The sequence below is a fragment of the Hypanus sabinus genome, chromosome 14 (genome assembly GCF_030144855.1).
Source record: "Hypanus sabinus isolate sHypSab1 chromosome 14, sHypSab1.hap1, whole genome shotgun sequence".
NCBI lineage: Eukaryota > Metazoa > Chordata > Chondrichthyes > Myliobatiformes > Dasyatidae > Hypanus > Hypanus sabinus.
This window is the reverse complement of record NC_082719.1, coordinates 5,739,065-5,756,385: the sequence shown is the minus strand read 5'-3', so window position 1 is coordinate 5,756,385 and position 17,321 is coordinate 5,739,065.

The following is a 17,321-nucleotide window of genomic DNA, read 5'->3' as shown; positions in this document are numbered from 1 at the left end:
AGAGTGGATATGGAGAGGATGCTTCCTATGGTGAGAGTCTAAGGCCAGAGAATACAAAGACATCCTTTTAGAACAGAGAGGAGGAATTTGTTCAGCCAGAGAGAGGTGAAACTGTGGAATTTGTTGCCACAAGTGGCTGTGAAGGCCAGGTCATTGGGAGTACTTAAGACAGAGGCTGACAGTTGGGATATGAAAGGATACAGGGAGAAAGCAAGAGATTGGGGCTGAGAGGGAAAATGGATCAGATAAGAAGAAATGGTGGAGTAGATTCGATGAGCCAAATGGCCTAATTCTGCTCCTATATCTTATGGTCTATAACTGTACTGCTCTGGGTGTCAAACGTGGGATATCCAGGAGAATACCAGCCTTCACGATGGCCACATCTGCACCCGATGCATCGAGATACAGCTCCTTAGAGACGGTGTTAGGGAACTGGAGCTGCAGCTCGATAACTTTCAGCTTGTTAGAGAAAGTGAGGAGGTGATAGACAGGAGCTACAGGGAGGTAGTCACCCCAAGGCTATAGGAGACAGATAAATGGGTGACTGTCAGGATATGGAATGGAGAGTGTCAGATAGTGGAGAGCAGCTCCTGTGGCTGTCCCCCTCAACAATAAGTACTCCATTCTGAATACTTTTGGGGGTGAGGGAGGAAGAACTACCTGGGGGAAGCCACAGTGGCCATGTCTCTGGCACTGAGATGGGCTTTGTAGCTCAGAAGGGTAGGGAACTGAAGAGGATGGCAGCAGTAACAGAGTACTCTATAGTCAGGAGACAGACAGGCAGTTCTGTGGATGCAAAAAGGAAACATGGATGGCAGTTTGCCTCCCAGGAGCTAGGCTCTGAGATGTTTCTGAATGTGTCCACAATATCCTGAATAAGGAAGGTGAGCTGCCAGAAGTCGTGGTAAGTATTGGTACCAATGATACAGGCAAAAAAAAGGAAGAGGTCCTGAAATAAGAATGCAAGGAGTTAGGAAGGAAGCTGAGAAGCAGGAGCTCAAGGGTAGTAATCTCAGGATGGCTGCCTGTGCCACACGACAGTGAGGATAGGAATAGAATGTGGTAGCAGATAAATGTCTGGCTGAAGAATTGCAGCAGGGTGCAGGGATTCAAATTTATGGATAATTGGGACCTCTTCTGGGGCAGGTAGGACCTGTACAAAAGTGATGGGTTACACTTGAATATGGTGAGGATCAATATTCTTGCGGACAGGTTTACTAGAGCTGTTGGGAGTGGTTTAAACTCAGGGGAATGGGAATCAGTATGATAGAGATGAAGATGAGCTAGCAGGTTTACAAGAAGATAACGGATGTAAGATGAACGTAAGGAAGGACAAGCCAATGATTGATTACAAATGCAGACAGAGTAAAGAGCTAAATTTTACCAGAAGGAAAATTCAAAAGGGTGAAGAATGCAGGACTGAAGGTGTTGTATTTAAATGTGCGTAGCATTCGGAGTAAGGCAGACAAACTCGCATTGCAATTAGAGATTGGTCAGTATGACATGGTGGGCATCACTGAGTCATGGCTGAAAGAAGGCCATAGTTGGGAGTTTAACATCAAAGGATAGACTTTGTATCGAAAGGACAGGAAGGAAGGCATAGACGGTGGTGTGACTCTGTTAGTAAGACATGGGATTACATCTTTAGAAAGAGGATGTTGAAAGAGGGTTGGAGAATGTTGAATTCTTGTGGGTGGTTAAGAAACTCCAAGGATAAAATACTATTATTGCAATCATATATCTGTTTCCAAATAGTGGCCAAGATTGCAAAGGGAGCTGAAAAAGGCATGCAGTAAGGATAATGACACAATTGTAATGGGGAAATTCAATATGCAAGAGGATTGGGAAAATCAGGTTGGTGTCAGATCACAAGAGAGGGAATTTGTTGAATGCCTGCGAGATGGCTTTTCAGAGCAGCTTGTGCCTGAGTCCACTCGGGGAAAGACTATCTTAGATTGGTGTTGTGTAATAACTTCTCACTAGGGAGCTTAATGTAAAGGAACCCTTAGGAGAGAGTGATCATAATATGATTGAATTCATATGTCAATTTGAGAGGGAGGAGCCTATGTCACATGTATCAGTATCACAACGGAATAAAGGGACTTACAGAGGAACGAAAGAGGAGCTTGCCCAGGTGGATTGGAGGAGGATACCAGCGGGGATGATGGCAGAGCAGAGATGGCTGAACTTTCTAGAAATAGTTCACAAGGTGCAGTATAGAAATATCCCACAGAAGAAGTCTTCAAGTATAGGGGTAGGCAATTATGGCTGACAAGAAGTAAAGGACTGCATAAAAAGCCAATGAAAGGATCTTTATAGGTAGCAATAGTGAATGAAGCTTTCAAAATCCAAGAAGAGGCAACTAAAAAAGCTATAAGAAGGGAAATGATGAAATATGAGGGCAAACTAGCCAACAGTACAAAGCAGGATACTAAGTTTATTTTCAGTTATATGAAGTATAAAATGGAAGTGAGAGTCAATATTGGACCACTGGAAAATGATACTGGTAAGGTAGTAATGGAGGACAAAGAAGTGAATTTGATGGATACTTTGCATCTGTCATCACAGTGGAAGACACAAGCAGTGTGTTAGATGTCCATGAGTGTCTAGTTTATATGATTCGAGAGCAGGAGTGCCATTGCCATTCCAAAGGAAAAAGTGCTAGGCAAGCTGAAAGGTCCTAAGGTGGATAAGTCACTTGGACCAGATAGATTACATCCTTGAGTCCTGAGAGAGCTTGCTGAAGAGATATCAGATGCATTGGTCATGATCTTTCAAGAATCACTTGATTCTGGCATGGTCCTGAAAGACTGGAAGATTGCAGATGTCACTTCACTCTTTATGAAGGGAGAAAGGCAAAAGGTATTAAATTATAGGTCAGCTAGCTTAACCTCAGTGGTTGCAAAAGTGTTGGAGTCTATTAGTAAGGATGAGGTTTCGGGGAACTTAGAGACTAATGATAAAATAATTTAAAGTCAGCATGGTTTGTGTCAAGGGAAATCTTGCCTGACAAATCTGTTAGAATTTGCAAAGGATGTGACAAGTAGGGTGGACAAAAGAGAGGCAGTGGCTGTCATTTATTTAGATTTTCAGAAGGCATTTGATAAGGTGCCACACATGAGGCTGCTTAACAAGATAAAATCCTATGGTATTACAGGAAAGATACTGGCATGGATAGCAGAATGGCTGACAGCGAATGGGAATAAAAGGGGCTTTTTCTGGTTGGCTGCCAGTAACTAGTGGTGTTCCTCAGGTATCAGTAATGGAACCACTACCTTTCACATTATTTGTCAGTGTTTTGGATAATGGAATTAATGGCTTTGTGGCAAAGTTTGCGGATGATACAAAAATAGGTGGAGGGGTAGGTAGTGCTGAGGAAGCAATGTGATTATAGCAGGACTTAAACAAATTGGAAGAATGGACAAAAAAGTGGCAGATGGAAGATAGTGTTGGGAAATGTATGACAATGCATTCTGGTAAAAGGAACAACAGTGCAGATTATTAGTTAAATGGGGAGAAAATTCAAACATCAGAGGTGCAGAGGGACTTAGGCGTCCTTGTGCAAGACTTCCAGAATGTTAATTTACAGATTGAGTCTGTGGTGAAGAAGGCAAATGCATGTTAGCATTTATTTCAATGGCAGTAGAATACAAAAACAAGGAGATAATGCTGAGGCTTTATAAGACACTAGTCAGGCTGCACTTAGAGCTTTGTCAACAGTTTCGGGCCCCATATCTCAGAAAGGATATGTTGTCACTGGAGAGAGTCCAGAACAGGTTTACGAAGATTATTCCAGGAATGAAGGGGTTAACATATGAGTAGCATTTGGCAGCTTTGGGCCTGTAGTCACTAGAATTTTGAAGAATGCATGGGGACCTCATTGAAACCTATCGAATGTTGAAAGGACTAGATAGGGTGGATGTGGAAAGGATGTTTCCTATGGTGGAGGTATGCAGATCTAGAGAGAACAGCCTCAAAATTGATGGGCGATCTTTTAGAACAGAGCTAAGGAGGAATTTTTTAGCCAGAGAGTAGAGAAACTGTTGAATGCTCTGCCACAGACTGCAGTGGAGGCCAAGTCCGTGGGTATATTTAAGGCGGAAGTTGATAGTTTCCTGATCAGTTAGGGCATCAAAGGACATGGTGGGAAGGCAGGTGTGTGGGGTTGAGTGGAATGCAGGATCAGCCATGATGGAATGGTGGAGCAGACTTGATGGGCTGAATGGCCTAATTCTGCTCCCATGTCATATGGTCTTATTCACGCAGCATCCTAGTGAATTGCCTCTGCACCCTCTCCAGGACTATCACATCCTTCCTCCGGGTTAGTGACCAGAAATGCACACATCTGAGGTCTGACTAAGGTATTATAAATTTGGAATATAATTTCCTTCTCCTTCCGTGTTTAGTGTCCCAATGAAGGCCTATATCCTGCCTTGCTAAACATGTTGTCTCCTCTATTGCCACTTTCAAGGACATTTTGTCATGTTCTCCCAGGTCCCTCTGTTCCTTAATAAGACCAGACAGTTTGTTGTGTATATCCTAGGCTCATTGAAATGCCTAAAATGCATGGCCTTACACTGGCCTAGATCAAACACCATCAGTCCATTCTGCCACCGGTCCTCTAAACCTCCATGAACTTACTTATCTTGCTTCTCTCATCAATATCCAAGTTATTTACATATAAGCTTTATAATAGTTATGAATAAGAACAAGTTTGGACCCTGCAGGAAAGTATTAAGTTGGGACAGGCAATTAAGAGAGCTTCAGGGAGGGTTAACTGAGAACAGCTGCTTTTTTTAGCAAGGCCATATCTGACATGTGGAGAGTATTTAAAGACCAACTGCACAGAGAACATGACATGTGTGTTTTGGTAACAGAAAGGACAAGAATGGAAAGGGATCCTTAGATTATGAGGGAACTGTGAGTTTAATCAAGAGTTAAGAGGAAACACATGTGATGTTGGGGAAGCTAAAATCAAACAGGGTCCTTGAGGTTTCAAAATTCAAAGTTCAAAATCAAGTTATTATCAAAGTATGCACTCAGTGGCCACTTTAAAATGTAACCACTAAGTGTATGTTCATGGTCTTCAGCCCATCAGCTTCAGGGTTCGATGTGTTATGCGTTCAGTGATATTCTTCTGCACACCAGTGCTGTAACACAACACACACAAAATGCCAGAGGCAAAGGAACTCAGCAGGTCCTGCAGCATCTATGAAAAGGAATAAACATTCAATATTAATATAAAGTCCTGACAAAGAGTCTTGGCCTGAAATGCCAACTGTTTATTCATTTCTGTAGATGCTGCTTGACCTGCTGATTTCCTCTAGCATTTTGTGTGTGTTGCTCTGGATTTCCAGCATCTGCAGAATCTCTTATGTAACTTGTAATGTGTGGTTATTTGAGTTACTGTTGCCTTCCTGTCAGCTTGGATCAGTCTGGTCATTCTCCTCTGACTTATTCAGATTCAGTTTCAGTTTATTGTCCTTTAGAAACCACAAATGCAATGCAGTTAAAAAATGAGACAACGTTCCCCCAGAATGATATCACAAAAGCACACGACAAAACAGACTACACCAGAAAATCCACATAACATTTGGCAATCCCCAATCCACGGTCCGGAGAGGCTGCTGCGTATTAATATCGCGCTACTGTCTTAACGTGTTCCCTGGAAAGGAGCTCCAATTCCACCAGACAGAACAAGACCAAAAACTAAAGCTACAAGACCTGCACAAAACCACACAGTTACAACATATAGTTACAACAGTGCAAACAATAGCATAATTGATTAAAAAAAAAACAGACCATGGGCACAGTAAAAATAGTCCAAAGATGTTAAAGGACTATAAGTTCAAAAGAAATCACCACACAGTTTCCACAAGTCCCCAGGGTCCCGACAGACTCGCCATCCCATGCCGGCAGCAGAAGGGAATACCCCCGCTATGGACTTCCACGCCGCCGCCCAACTCAGCCTCGCAGACGCAGCAGACAATGAAAGCTCCGTCAAAACCAGCCTCACAGATGCAGCACACACCGACAGCGACCTGACTGCAGCGGACTCTGAGTCCGTCGAACCTCCGAGCCGTCGACCATCCCCTCCGGCACAGCTTCTCCGAGCACCATCCTCTGCCGAGCATATTAAGACGGCCCCACCAACGGCCATTGGCAACGTGACCCCAAGGACTGGGGGCCTGTTCTTCCCAGCAGAGACCTGGACCTCACAGCAGCAGCAGCAATGAAGAAGGTCTTCCTGGAGATTTCCTGATGTTCTTCCGTGCTCCCACGTCTGTTTTCAATCAATTATGATTGCGCATGGCACCCCACTTCACAAATAACAGATAATCAGCTCCGGAGTGGCCACTGCAAGCTGCGTCGCGCCGCCATCTTGGATCCAAGATGGACTCACACAATTACATGGTGTTTTCACCCTCAGAACTGGCACTACTGTGCTGAGTCCCAGAAAATCAGTAGTTTCTGAGATATTCAAATCACCTCACCTGGCATCAACAATCATTCCATGGTCAGTCACATTGCCTTCCCATTCTGATGTTTTGTCTGAACAACAATGAACCTCTTGACCATTTTCTCCATAAGATCAGAGGTGCAAAGAGACTTAGGAGTCCTCGTGCAAGACTCCCTGAAGGTGTCTGTGGTGGCCAGTGCTATCATGTTTGCTGTTGTGTGCTGGGGCAGCAGGCTGAGGGTAGCAGACACCAACAGAATCAACAAACTCATTCGTAAGGCCAGTGATGTTGTGGGGTGGAACTGGACTCTCTGATGGTGGTGTCTGAAAAGAGGATGCTGTCCAAGTTGCATGCCATCTTGGACAATGTCTCCCATCCACTCCACTGGTTAGGCACAGGAGTACATTCAGCCAGAGACTCATTCCACCGAGATGTAATACTGAGCATCATAGGAAGTCATTCCTGCTTGTGGCCATCAAACTTTACAACTCCTCCCTCGGAGTGTCAGACACCCTGAGCCAATAGGCTGGTCCTGGATTTATTTCCACTTGGTGTAATTTACTTATTATTATTCAATTATTTATGGTTTTATATTGCTATATTTCTACACTATTCTTCGTTGGTGCGACTGTATCGAAGCGCAATTTCCCTCAGGATCGATAAAGTATGTCTGTCTGTCTGTAATTCACAGGTTGAGTCTGTGGTAAAGAAGGCAAATGCAATATTGGCATTTATTTCAAGGGGAATAGAATATGAAAACAAGAAGGTAATGCTGAAGCTTTAGAAGACACTAGTCAGGCTGCACTTGGAGTATTGACAGCATCTTAGAAAGGATGTATTATCATTGGGAAGAGTCCCAAGGAGGTTCATGAGGAAGGTTCTGGGAATGAGGGAGTTAACATATGAGGAGCATTGGCAGCTTTGGGTCTGTACTCACTGGAATGTAGGAGAATGTGGGGGGATCTCATTGAAAAATCTACCAAATGTTGAAATGACTAGATAAGGTGGATGTGGAGAAGATGTTCCCTCCAGTGGGGGTATCAAGAACTAGAGGGCATGTGTGTATATTTAAAGTGGAAGTTGATAACTTTCTGATTGTTCGGGGCATCAAGGGATATGTTAAGAAGGCAGGAATATGGGGCGAATGGGATTCAGGATCAACCTTGATGATATGGCAGAGCAGACTTGATGGGCTGAATGGACTAATACTGCTCCTATGGCCTTATAGTCTTTATGCACTGCATTGCTGCCACATGTTATCTGCATTAATGAGCAGGTGTACAGGTGTTGCTAATAAAAAGGCTACTGAGTAATATGTGGGCCTCTGTTAGTCCTGATAGACCATGGATTTGCGCCTTGGAAAGTTTCCAGGGTGCAAGCCTGGGCAGGGTTTTTTTTTACGGAAGATCAGCAGTTGCCCAAGCTGCAAGTCTCCCCTCTCCATGCCACCGATGTTGTCCAAGGGAAGGGCATTACGACCCATTCAGCTTGGCACCGGTGTCATCGAGAGCAATGTGTGGTTAAGTGCCTTGCTCAAGGACACACACGTAGCCTCAGCCAAGGCTTGAAATGGCGACTTTCAGATCACTAGACAAATGTGTTAACCATTTGGCCACATGCCAACACTGAGTGTATGTCACCATACCATCCTGAGATTTACTTTCTTGCAGGCATTCATAGTAGAACGATAAAATCAATGAAGAACTACACATAAAACCAAAGCACAAAAGAGGACATCCTGTGAAAGTACAAAATAATAATAATAAATACTGTGAACATGAGTTTTGAGCCGTTGCAAATTAGTTTATAGGTTGTGGGTTCAGTTCAGATTTGACGTGAGTGAAGTTATCCACAATGGTTGAGGAACCTGATGGTTGTAGGGTAATAATTGTTCCTGAAGCTGTTATAGGGCCCAAGACTCCTGTACCTCCTTCCCAATGAAAGCAGCAAGAAAAGGTTATAAAGGAGGTGGAGAAAAAAAATACTCAGGGGAATTAAGAGAGCCAGGAGACCTCAAGAAAAGTTCTTGGAAGGTGGGATTAAAGAAAATCCTTGTGCATTGTACATTTATATTAAGAGCAAGATGTCACATTACCACCCTCCTCTCCAGATTGCCACTATTTGGCAATCTGGACAGGTAGTCAGCTGTAATGATATATCTTCCTGCTATGTGGTAAATGATGAATTGGAAAGGTTACAGAGCCAGGTGCATACGGGTCACGCACAGGAGCAAGCAAAGCAGCCATCTTCGCAGTGGCGACCATTGCAGTGGCCATCATCTGATTGGTCGGAGTCAGAGTGGTGAATTTGAGGCTTTAGCTCTTCGAGGCTTCAACAAGGAGAGGCTTCAGTTAGAGAAAGCAAAAGAAAAGAAAAGCTCAAGATTAAGTTTTTTTTTCCTTCCCTTCTTCATATCTGCTCAGCTAGGACAGTAGCGATGCCAGGCAGGATAGTTGAATGCTCCTTCTAAGGGATGTGGGAAGACAGGGAGACCCTGACGATTACAACAGTGAGAAGTGCATCCAGCTGCAGCTTCTAACAATCTGGGTTAAAAGTTAGAGCTGGAACTGGATGAACTCTGGATCATTCGGGAGCCTGAAGGGGTGATAGATAGGAAATATAGGGAGGTAGTTACACTCAGGGTGCAGGACACATGCAACTGGGTGGCAGTCAGGAAGGGGAAAGGGGTTAAGGAGCCAGTACAGAGTAACCCTGTGGCCATCCCCCTCAACAACAGATATATCACTTTGGATACTATGGTGGGGGTGGGGGGGGAATGACCTAACAGAGAGAAGTCACAGTGGTCAGGTCTCTGGCACTGAGTCTCCTCTGTGACTCAGAAGGGAAAGGGGAGAAGTGGCACACTGTAGTGATAGGGGATTTGTTAGTTAGGGGAATGGTCAGCAGGTTCTTTGAGCAAGAACGAGATTCCTGGTTGGTATGTTGCCTCCCAGGTGCCAGGGTCCGAGCTATCTTGGATCAAGTCCTCAGCATTCTTAAGTGGGAGGGTGAACAGCTAGAAGTCATGATCTATGTAGGCACCAATTACATAGGCAGGATGAGTGATGAGATTCTGCATAGGGAGTTCAGGGAGTTAGGTGATAAGTTAAAGGCAGGACCCTCAGAGGTGTGATCTCACAATTACTACTGATGTCACGTGATAGTGAAGCCAAGAACCAGGAAGATTATGCAGTCATATTTGTGGCTAAGGAGTTGGCATACGAGGGAATGCATAAGATTTCTGGATCATTGAGCACTCTTCTGGGGAAGGTGGCACCTGTTCAGAAGAGAGAGTTTGCATCAGCTTGGAGGGGGACTGGTATCTTAGCAGGAAGGTTTGTTAATGCTGCACGGTGGAGTTTAAACTAGAGTTGCGGGGGAGTGCCAGAACAGATAGTGGAGAAGTTGTGGAGGCAAATGTTGCTAAGATTTCAGACAAAGTTATGAACCAAAATAGTTGAGCATGGTCCAACTAGTGTCCTGAGCTGCATATTGTAGTATTGTAGGAAAGGTGGTTAACTGTGCTGAAGATGAGGTAGCTGGCTTATAATCAGAGGCAATGTGTAGTGAAGAGAGGCTGTTGATGGGGTAAAATTGCAGTCAATAGAATGAGGTGCAACATAAAAGGCGGACTAAATTGAAAAGGGTGAATACAGGACTGAAGGTGTTGTATATGAATGTGTGCTGTATATGGAATAAGGTAGATGAACTTGTGGCATAGTTGCAGATTGGCATGTATGATGCCGTAGGTATCACTGAATCATGGCTGAAAGAAGATTATAGTTGGAACCTGAATGTCCAAGCATACACATTGTATTGAAAGGGTGGGCAGGAAGGCAGAGGAGGCAGCATTGCTCTGTTGGTAAAAATGAAATCAAATCAATAGAAGGGGTGACATCGGGTCATGGAACTGCAAGGGTAAAAAGACCCTGATGTATACAGACCCCCAAAAGGTAGTAAGGATGTGGCCTACAAATTACAATGAGATAGAAAATGCATGCCAAAGGGGCAATGTTACAGTAGTTATGGGAGACTTCAATATGCAGGTAGATTGGGAAAATCAAGTTGGTACTGAGTTCTAGAGTGCCTACAAGATGGCTTTTTAGATCAGTTTATGGTTCAACACACTAGGGGATCAGCTGTTCTGGTTTGGGTGTAATACAATGAAACAGAATTGATTAGAGAGCCTAAAGTAAAAGAAATCTCAGGGAAAAGTGATTGTAATATGATTGAATTCACCATAAAGTTTGAGAGGGAGAAGCTAAAGTCAGATGTGCCAATATTACAGTGGAATAAAGGGAATTACAGAGCCATGAGAAAGGAGTTGGCCAGAATTGATTGGAAAAGAACACTGGCAGTGATGACAGCAGAGCAGCAATGGCTGGAATTTCTGGAAGCAATTTGGAAGGCGCGGGATAGATAATGTCACAAAGAGGAAGAAGTATTCTAAAGGAAAGATGAAGCAACCGTGGCTAACAAGAAAAGTCAAAACCACCATAAAAGCCAAAGAGAGGACATATAATAGAGCAAAAATTAATGGGAAGTTAGAGGATTGGGAATCTTTGAAAAGCCAGCTGAAGACAACTAAAAAACTCATTAAGGTAAAGATGGAATACGAAAGTAAGCTAGCCAATAATAGTAAAGAGAAAACCAAACATTTCTTTAGATACATAAAGTATAAAAGTGACACAAGAGTAGATATTAGACAGCTGGAAAATGACGCTGTAGATGTAATAATGGGGGACAATGAAATGGCGGACGAACTGATTAAGTATTTTGCATTAGTCTTCACTGTGGAAGACACTGGCAGTATGGTGGAAGTTCCAGGTGTCAGGGGGCATGAAGTGTGTGAAGATACCATTATCAGGGAGAAGGTTCTTGGGAAATTGAAAAGTCTGAAGGTAGACAAGTCATCTGCACCAGATGTTGTACACCCAGTGTTCTGAAAGAGGTGGCTGAAGGGATTGTGAAAGCATTAGTAATGATCTTTCAAGAATCACTAGATTCTGGAATGGTCCCGGAAGACTGAAAAGTTGCAAATGTCACTCCACTCTTCAAGAAGGGAGAGAGGAAGAAGAAAGGAAACTATAGGCCAATCAGTCTGATCTCAGTGGTTGCAAAGATGCTGGAGTGGATTGTTATTGGCAATGTCTCAGGGTATTTGGAGAAACATGATAAAATAGGCTGTAACCAGCATAGTTTACTCAAGGGAATGTCTTGCTGATAAATCTGTTGAAATTCTTTGAAGAAGTAACAAGCAGGATAGACAAAGGAGAACTGATTGATGTATGTACTTGGATTTTCAGATGGCCTTTGATAATGAACCACACATGAGGCTGCTTAACAAGCTACAAGCACGTGGTATTACAGGAAAGAATCCAGAATGGAGAAAGCAGAGGCTGATTGGTAGAAGAAAAAGAGTGGGAATAAAGGCAGCCTTTTCTGGTTGGCTGCCAGTGACTAGTAGATTTCCACTGTGATGAGACTGATTATTTTTATGTTATATGTCAATGATTTGTGTTATATACCCCATGGGTATCTCGTGACTGCCTTATGACCATGATGTAATTGAGTATCTTGTGAGCATGATGCAATTGTCTTGTGATGGTGGGGTGATGTAATTTTCCCGCCAGTGTGAGGTCACATCATGTTATGTTTCAACAGGTATATAAGGAGAAACCCCTGCTGTGACACAGTTACTTCAGGGTAGTTCGTTAGTTAGTTTTGCTGCGTATTTGTCTCATGACGCAGTTTCGTTTTTAAAGTGCAGTTTTTACTTTCTGTTGTAAGGAGCAAAATCCATTGTGCCGGAAGTTTCACCAATCACTGCCAGTTCTGGTTTGTTGCATCTTTGATTTACCTTTACAGTCTAGTTGGAGAGTGAAGACTTTACCGAAGTACGGGAACCCGAAGGATCGAGTAAAGTTGGTGTCGTTCGGTGGTTTAATACAGGATCAATCTTATTAAATCTTCGTTCAGAAACAGTGATCTGCATCTGAGATAACCCCTGTAAGATCAGGAAGGTTTGTGCAGTGGTCATTCACCAAGCAAAAGGTCAGTTCCTTTAAGCTGTTTTACTTCCTTCGTCGTGAATCCTTTGAACAAGGCACCTCTCGACTATGATCAACAGATTCATCATTTTCTTCAGTGAAATTGTTGTTGCAGTGAAGTCTCTCCTTACTGAATGTATAAATCACTTGGACTTTCGAATTTACCACTTTAAGACCATGTTCAAATTTACCACTTTAAGAACTATTCCAGAGTTTGGCTGTTTGTTAAATTGCCGTATAGCAGTTAACTCCCAGTTAAGTTAGTTGTTTGTTTACTTTTCACTTTTGTTGAGCAGAGTTTAATAAATGTTTATGTTTGTTTATAAAACTTGACTGAATCAGGTATTCATTGTTGCCAGCCACATAATATTTGGATGATGGAATTGATGGCTTTGTTGCAAAGTTTGCAGACGATATGAAGATAGGTGAAGAATCAGGTAGTTTTGAGGAAGTAGAGAGGCTACAAAAGGACAGACAGATTAGGAGAATGGGCAAAGAAATGGCAGATGGGATACAGTGTTGGAAAGTGTATGGTCATGCACTTTGGTAGAAGAAATGAAAAGATTAACTATATTCTAAATGGAGAGAAAATACAAAAAAACTGAGGTGCAAAGGGACTTGGGAGTCCTTGTGCAGGATTCCCTACAGGTTAATTTGTAGGTTGAGTCTGTGGTGAGGAAGGCAAATGCAATGTTAGCATTCATTTCAAGAGGACTAGAATATAAAAGCATGGATGTAATGTTGAGAATTTATAAAGCACTGGTGAGGCCTCACTTGGGGTATTGTGAGCATTTTTAGGCCCCTTTTCTTAGAAAGGGTGTGCTGAAACTGGAGAGGTTTGAAGAAGGTTTACGAAAATGATTCCAAGATTGAATGGCTTCTATCTTGGAAAGAGTGTTTGATGGCTCTGGGCCTGTAAGTCGGAAAATGAGAGGTGCCCTCATTGAAAGCTATTGAATGGTGTCTTATACAGAGAGGTTAGAGAGACTGGGCTTGTACATGCTGGAATTAAGGAGATTGAGAGGGGATCTGATTGAAACATATAAGATTATTAAGGGATTGGACAAGATAGAGGCAGAAAATATGTTCTAGATGCTGGGAGAGTCCAGTACCATAGGGCATGGTTTGAGAATAAGGGGTAGGTCATTTAGTACAGAGTTAAGGAAAAACTTCTTCTCCCAGAGAGTTGTGGGGGTCTGGAATGCACTGCCTCAGAAGGCAGTGGAGGCCAATTCTCTGGATGCTTTCAAGAAGGAGCTAGATAGGTATCTTATGGATAGGGGAATCAAGGGATATGGGGACAAGGCAGGAACCGGGTATTGATAGTAGATGATCAACCCTGATCTCAAAATGGCAGTGCAGGCTCGAAAGGCCGAATGGTCTACTTCTGCACCTATTGTCTATTGTCTAACTTGATAGAGTGGATGTGAAGAAGGTGTTTCCTGTGGTGGGAGAGTCTATGACCTGGGGACACAGTCTCAGAATAGGACATCATTTTGGAATGGAGATGAGGAGGAATTTCTTTAGCCAGAGAGTGGGGAATCTGTAGAATTTATTGCCAGTGAGACCAAGTCTGTATGTATATATAAGCCAGAGGTTGTTTGATTCTTGATTAGTCATGGCATGAAGAGATATGGGGAGAAGGCAGGAGATTGGGTCTGAGAGAGCAATGGATCCGCCAGAATAGAATAGCAGAGCAGACTCGATTGGCCAAATGGCCTAATTCTGCTCCTATGTCTTATGGTCTATCACATGCCTCCTTTCTTCCTTTTTATCCAACCTCCAATATCCCTTGATATCCAGGGTTTCCTATACTCATCACCCCTGGCTTTTACCTAAATTGGAACTTGATCTCTTGCTATACCTCACTTGAATGCTTTCCACTGTGCAGAATAATCTGTTCAACTCCTTCAAAATTTTGTTTTGTAATATCAGAAAAGTGTGGTTCTTATTTCCTTTTTGCCTCGGGCTCAGCACAGATTTCAGACATAAAAGACTGCCAGAACCAGTTCCAGCCACAGAGAATCTCCTTTTTAAATGCACTATGTCCATACCTGGTGCTGTATATTTATGATAATACCCTCCCAATGAAAAGATCCAGCCAGTAAACAGTATTTTAGCACTGGTTGGACAAATCAGGGCGCACTTGTTTTATGGTAATTTGAGAAATGAAAATTCACTTTTGCGGAACTCATAAAAGATTTGAGAGAGGGAATAAAAAATTGTTCTAATGGAACCTATGTGAGATAAATAAGCTTAAAGTGTATGTGGAAAACTGAACTAGTTTGCCAGTTTACAGTGGGAAGCCATTTAAGGGATTTGCTTTAGAAATTGCCTAGGCAATCCCTTCTATTGCTGCTTATGCAATGATACATTATCCAACAATATAGCATCCATTCTCACTACTTAAAACAAAAGCCTTTTGTTATGCCTACAATACAATAAGAATTCTAATGCCTGTAGATTATACGCCCACAGGAGCATTACAGTTGATGGAGAAATTTCCCATAAGAATGCATCTCCACAATACGGGGTATGCATTATTGTACAATTGTTCAAATGTACAGACACCATAAAGTTCCTTTGCTACTTGCATTACACCAGGCAGAATCAGAATCAGATGTAATATGCTGCAGAATTTGTTAACTTTAAAGCAGCAGTACAATGAAATACATGATAAATAAATACAGGGAAAAAACTGAGTTTCATTCAGTATATAAACGTCTATGTTATGTTAAAATAAATCGTGCAAACTGACAGACGTGAGAAAAGCAGTGAGGTAGAGTTTATGAGTTCAACGTCCATTTAGAAATTGAATGGCAGATGGGAAGAAGCTGAATCACTGTGTGCATCCTTCAGGTTTCTCTACCTCCTTCCAAAAGGTAACAGTGTGAAGAGGGCATATCTTGGGTGGTGGGGATCCTTAATGATGATGCTGCCTTCCTAAGGTACCACCCCTTGGATACTACAGAGGCCAATATCTATAACAGAGCTGACTAATTTTAAAAGTTTCTGCAACTTATTTTGATCTTGGGCAGTAAACAACCCCATACCAGGTGGTGATGCAGCCAGTCAGAGTGCTGCCACAGTATATTTATAGAAGTTTTCAAATGTTTTAGTTGACAAACCGAATCTCCTCAAACTTCTAAAGAAGTAAAGCCACTATCTTGCCTTCATTATCGCTGCATCGATATGTCGCATCCAGGTTAGGTACTCAAAGGTATTGACACCCAGAAACTCTCCACTTCTGATTCATGTATGAGGATTGGTTTGTGTTCCCTCATCTTACCCTTTCTAAAGTCCACAATCAATTCTTTGGTCTTGCTGACATTGAGTGCAAAGTTGTTGGTGGGACGCCACCTAACCTCCTGGTATATCCCACTGCTGCCCGTCCTTCTGTCACCATCGGAAACTCTGTCGGCAATCATCAGCAAATGTATAGATGCTGGTTGAGCTCTGCCTGGCCACACAGTCATGGGCGTAGGGATAGAGCTGTGGGCTAAGTATACGCCCCTGTGGAGCACCAGTGTTCATTATCAGCGAGCTAGAGATGTTATTTCCAGTCCAAACAGACTGCGTTATTCCGGTTAGAAAGTCGAGGATTTACTTGCAGAGGGAGGTACAGAGGCCCAGGTTCTGTAGCTTTTCGATAGGAATGATAGTGTTAAATGTTGAGTTATTGTCAATAAACAGCTTCCTGACTTAGGTATTTGCATTGTCCAGGTGATCCAAGGCTGTGTGGAGAGCCAGTGAGATCACGTCTGCTGTAGACCCGTTGTGGCAATAAGCAAAATGCAGCGGGTCCAGGTCGTTTCTGAGACAGACGTGAATTGTTCTTACTTTGCTGTCACTCTTTTCTTGTGGGTATACTCAGTAAATCTATAGAATAGTAACCATAACAAGATCAATGAAAGATAACTCCATACTTTAACCTGATTTCAGGTACAATAGAAACAAATTGTCATAACACTGAGATTGCTACTTAAACAAGTTTTAAATGAACGTGGTTCCATTTGATGACCATAGAAACAATAAAACCTGAATATATCTGTGACTGTGTGGCTAGGCACAGCTCAAACACCATCTATAAATTTGCCGATGACACAACTATTATTGGCAGAGTTTCAGATGGTGATGAGGAGGCACACAGGAGCTAGGTAGATCAGTTTGTTGAGTGGTTTTACAATAACAACCTTGCACTTAACATTAGTAAGATCAAGGAACTGATTGTGGACCTCAGGAAGGGGAATGTGAGCAGAAACACACTAGTCCTCATTGAGAAATCAGCAGAGGAAAGAATGAGCAGCTTCAAGTTTCTGAGTGCCAAAATTTCTGAGCATCTTCTCTGGTCGCAACATACCGATGCAATTGTAATGCATATGGATGCATTGACAGTGGCTATATTTCACTAGGAGACTGTAAGTCACTAAAGTCGCTCGCAAATTTCTATAGTTGTAGCATGGAGAGCATTCTAACTAGTTGAATCACTGTCTGCTATGGTGGGGTCACTGGACAGGACTGGAAAAAGCTGCAGAAAGTGGCAAACTCAGCCAATTCCATCATGGGCCTAGCCTCCTCAACGTTGAGGATATCTTCAAAAAGCAATTCCTCAAAAAGGTGGCAGCCATCATTAAGGTCCCCCATCACTCAAGACATGCCTTCTTCTCATTGCTGCCATCAAGGAGGAGGTACAGGAGCCTGAAAACACATTTCAGGAGCAGCTTCTTCCCCCCCCCCCCACCCCCACCATCAGATTTCCAAATTGACAATGAACCCATGAACGCTACCTCACTTTTTCTCTCTTTTTGCA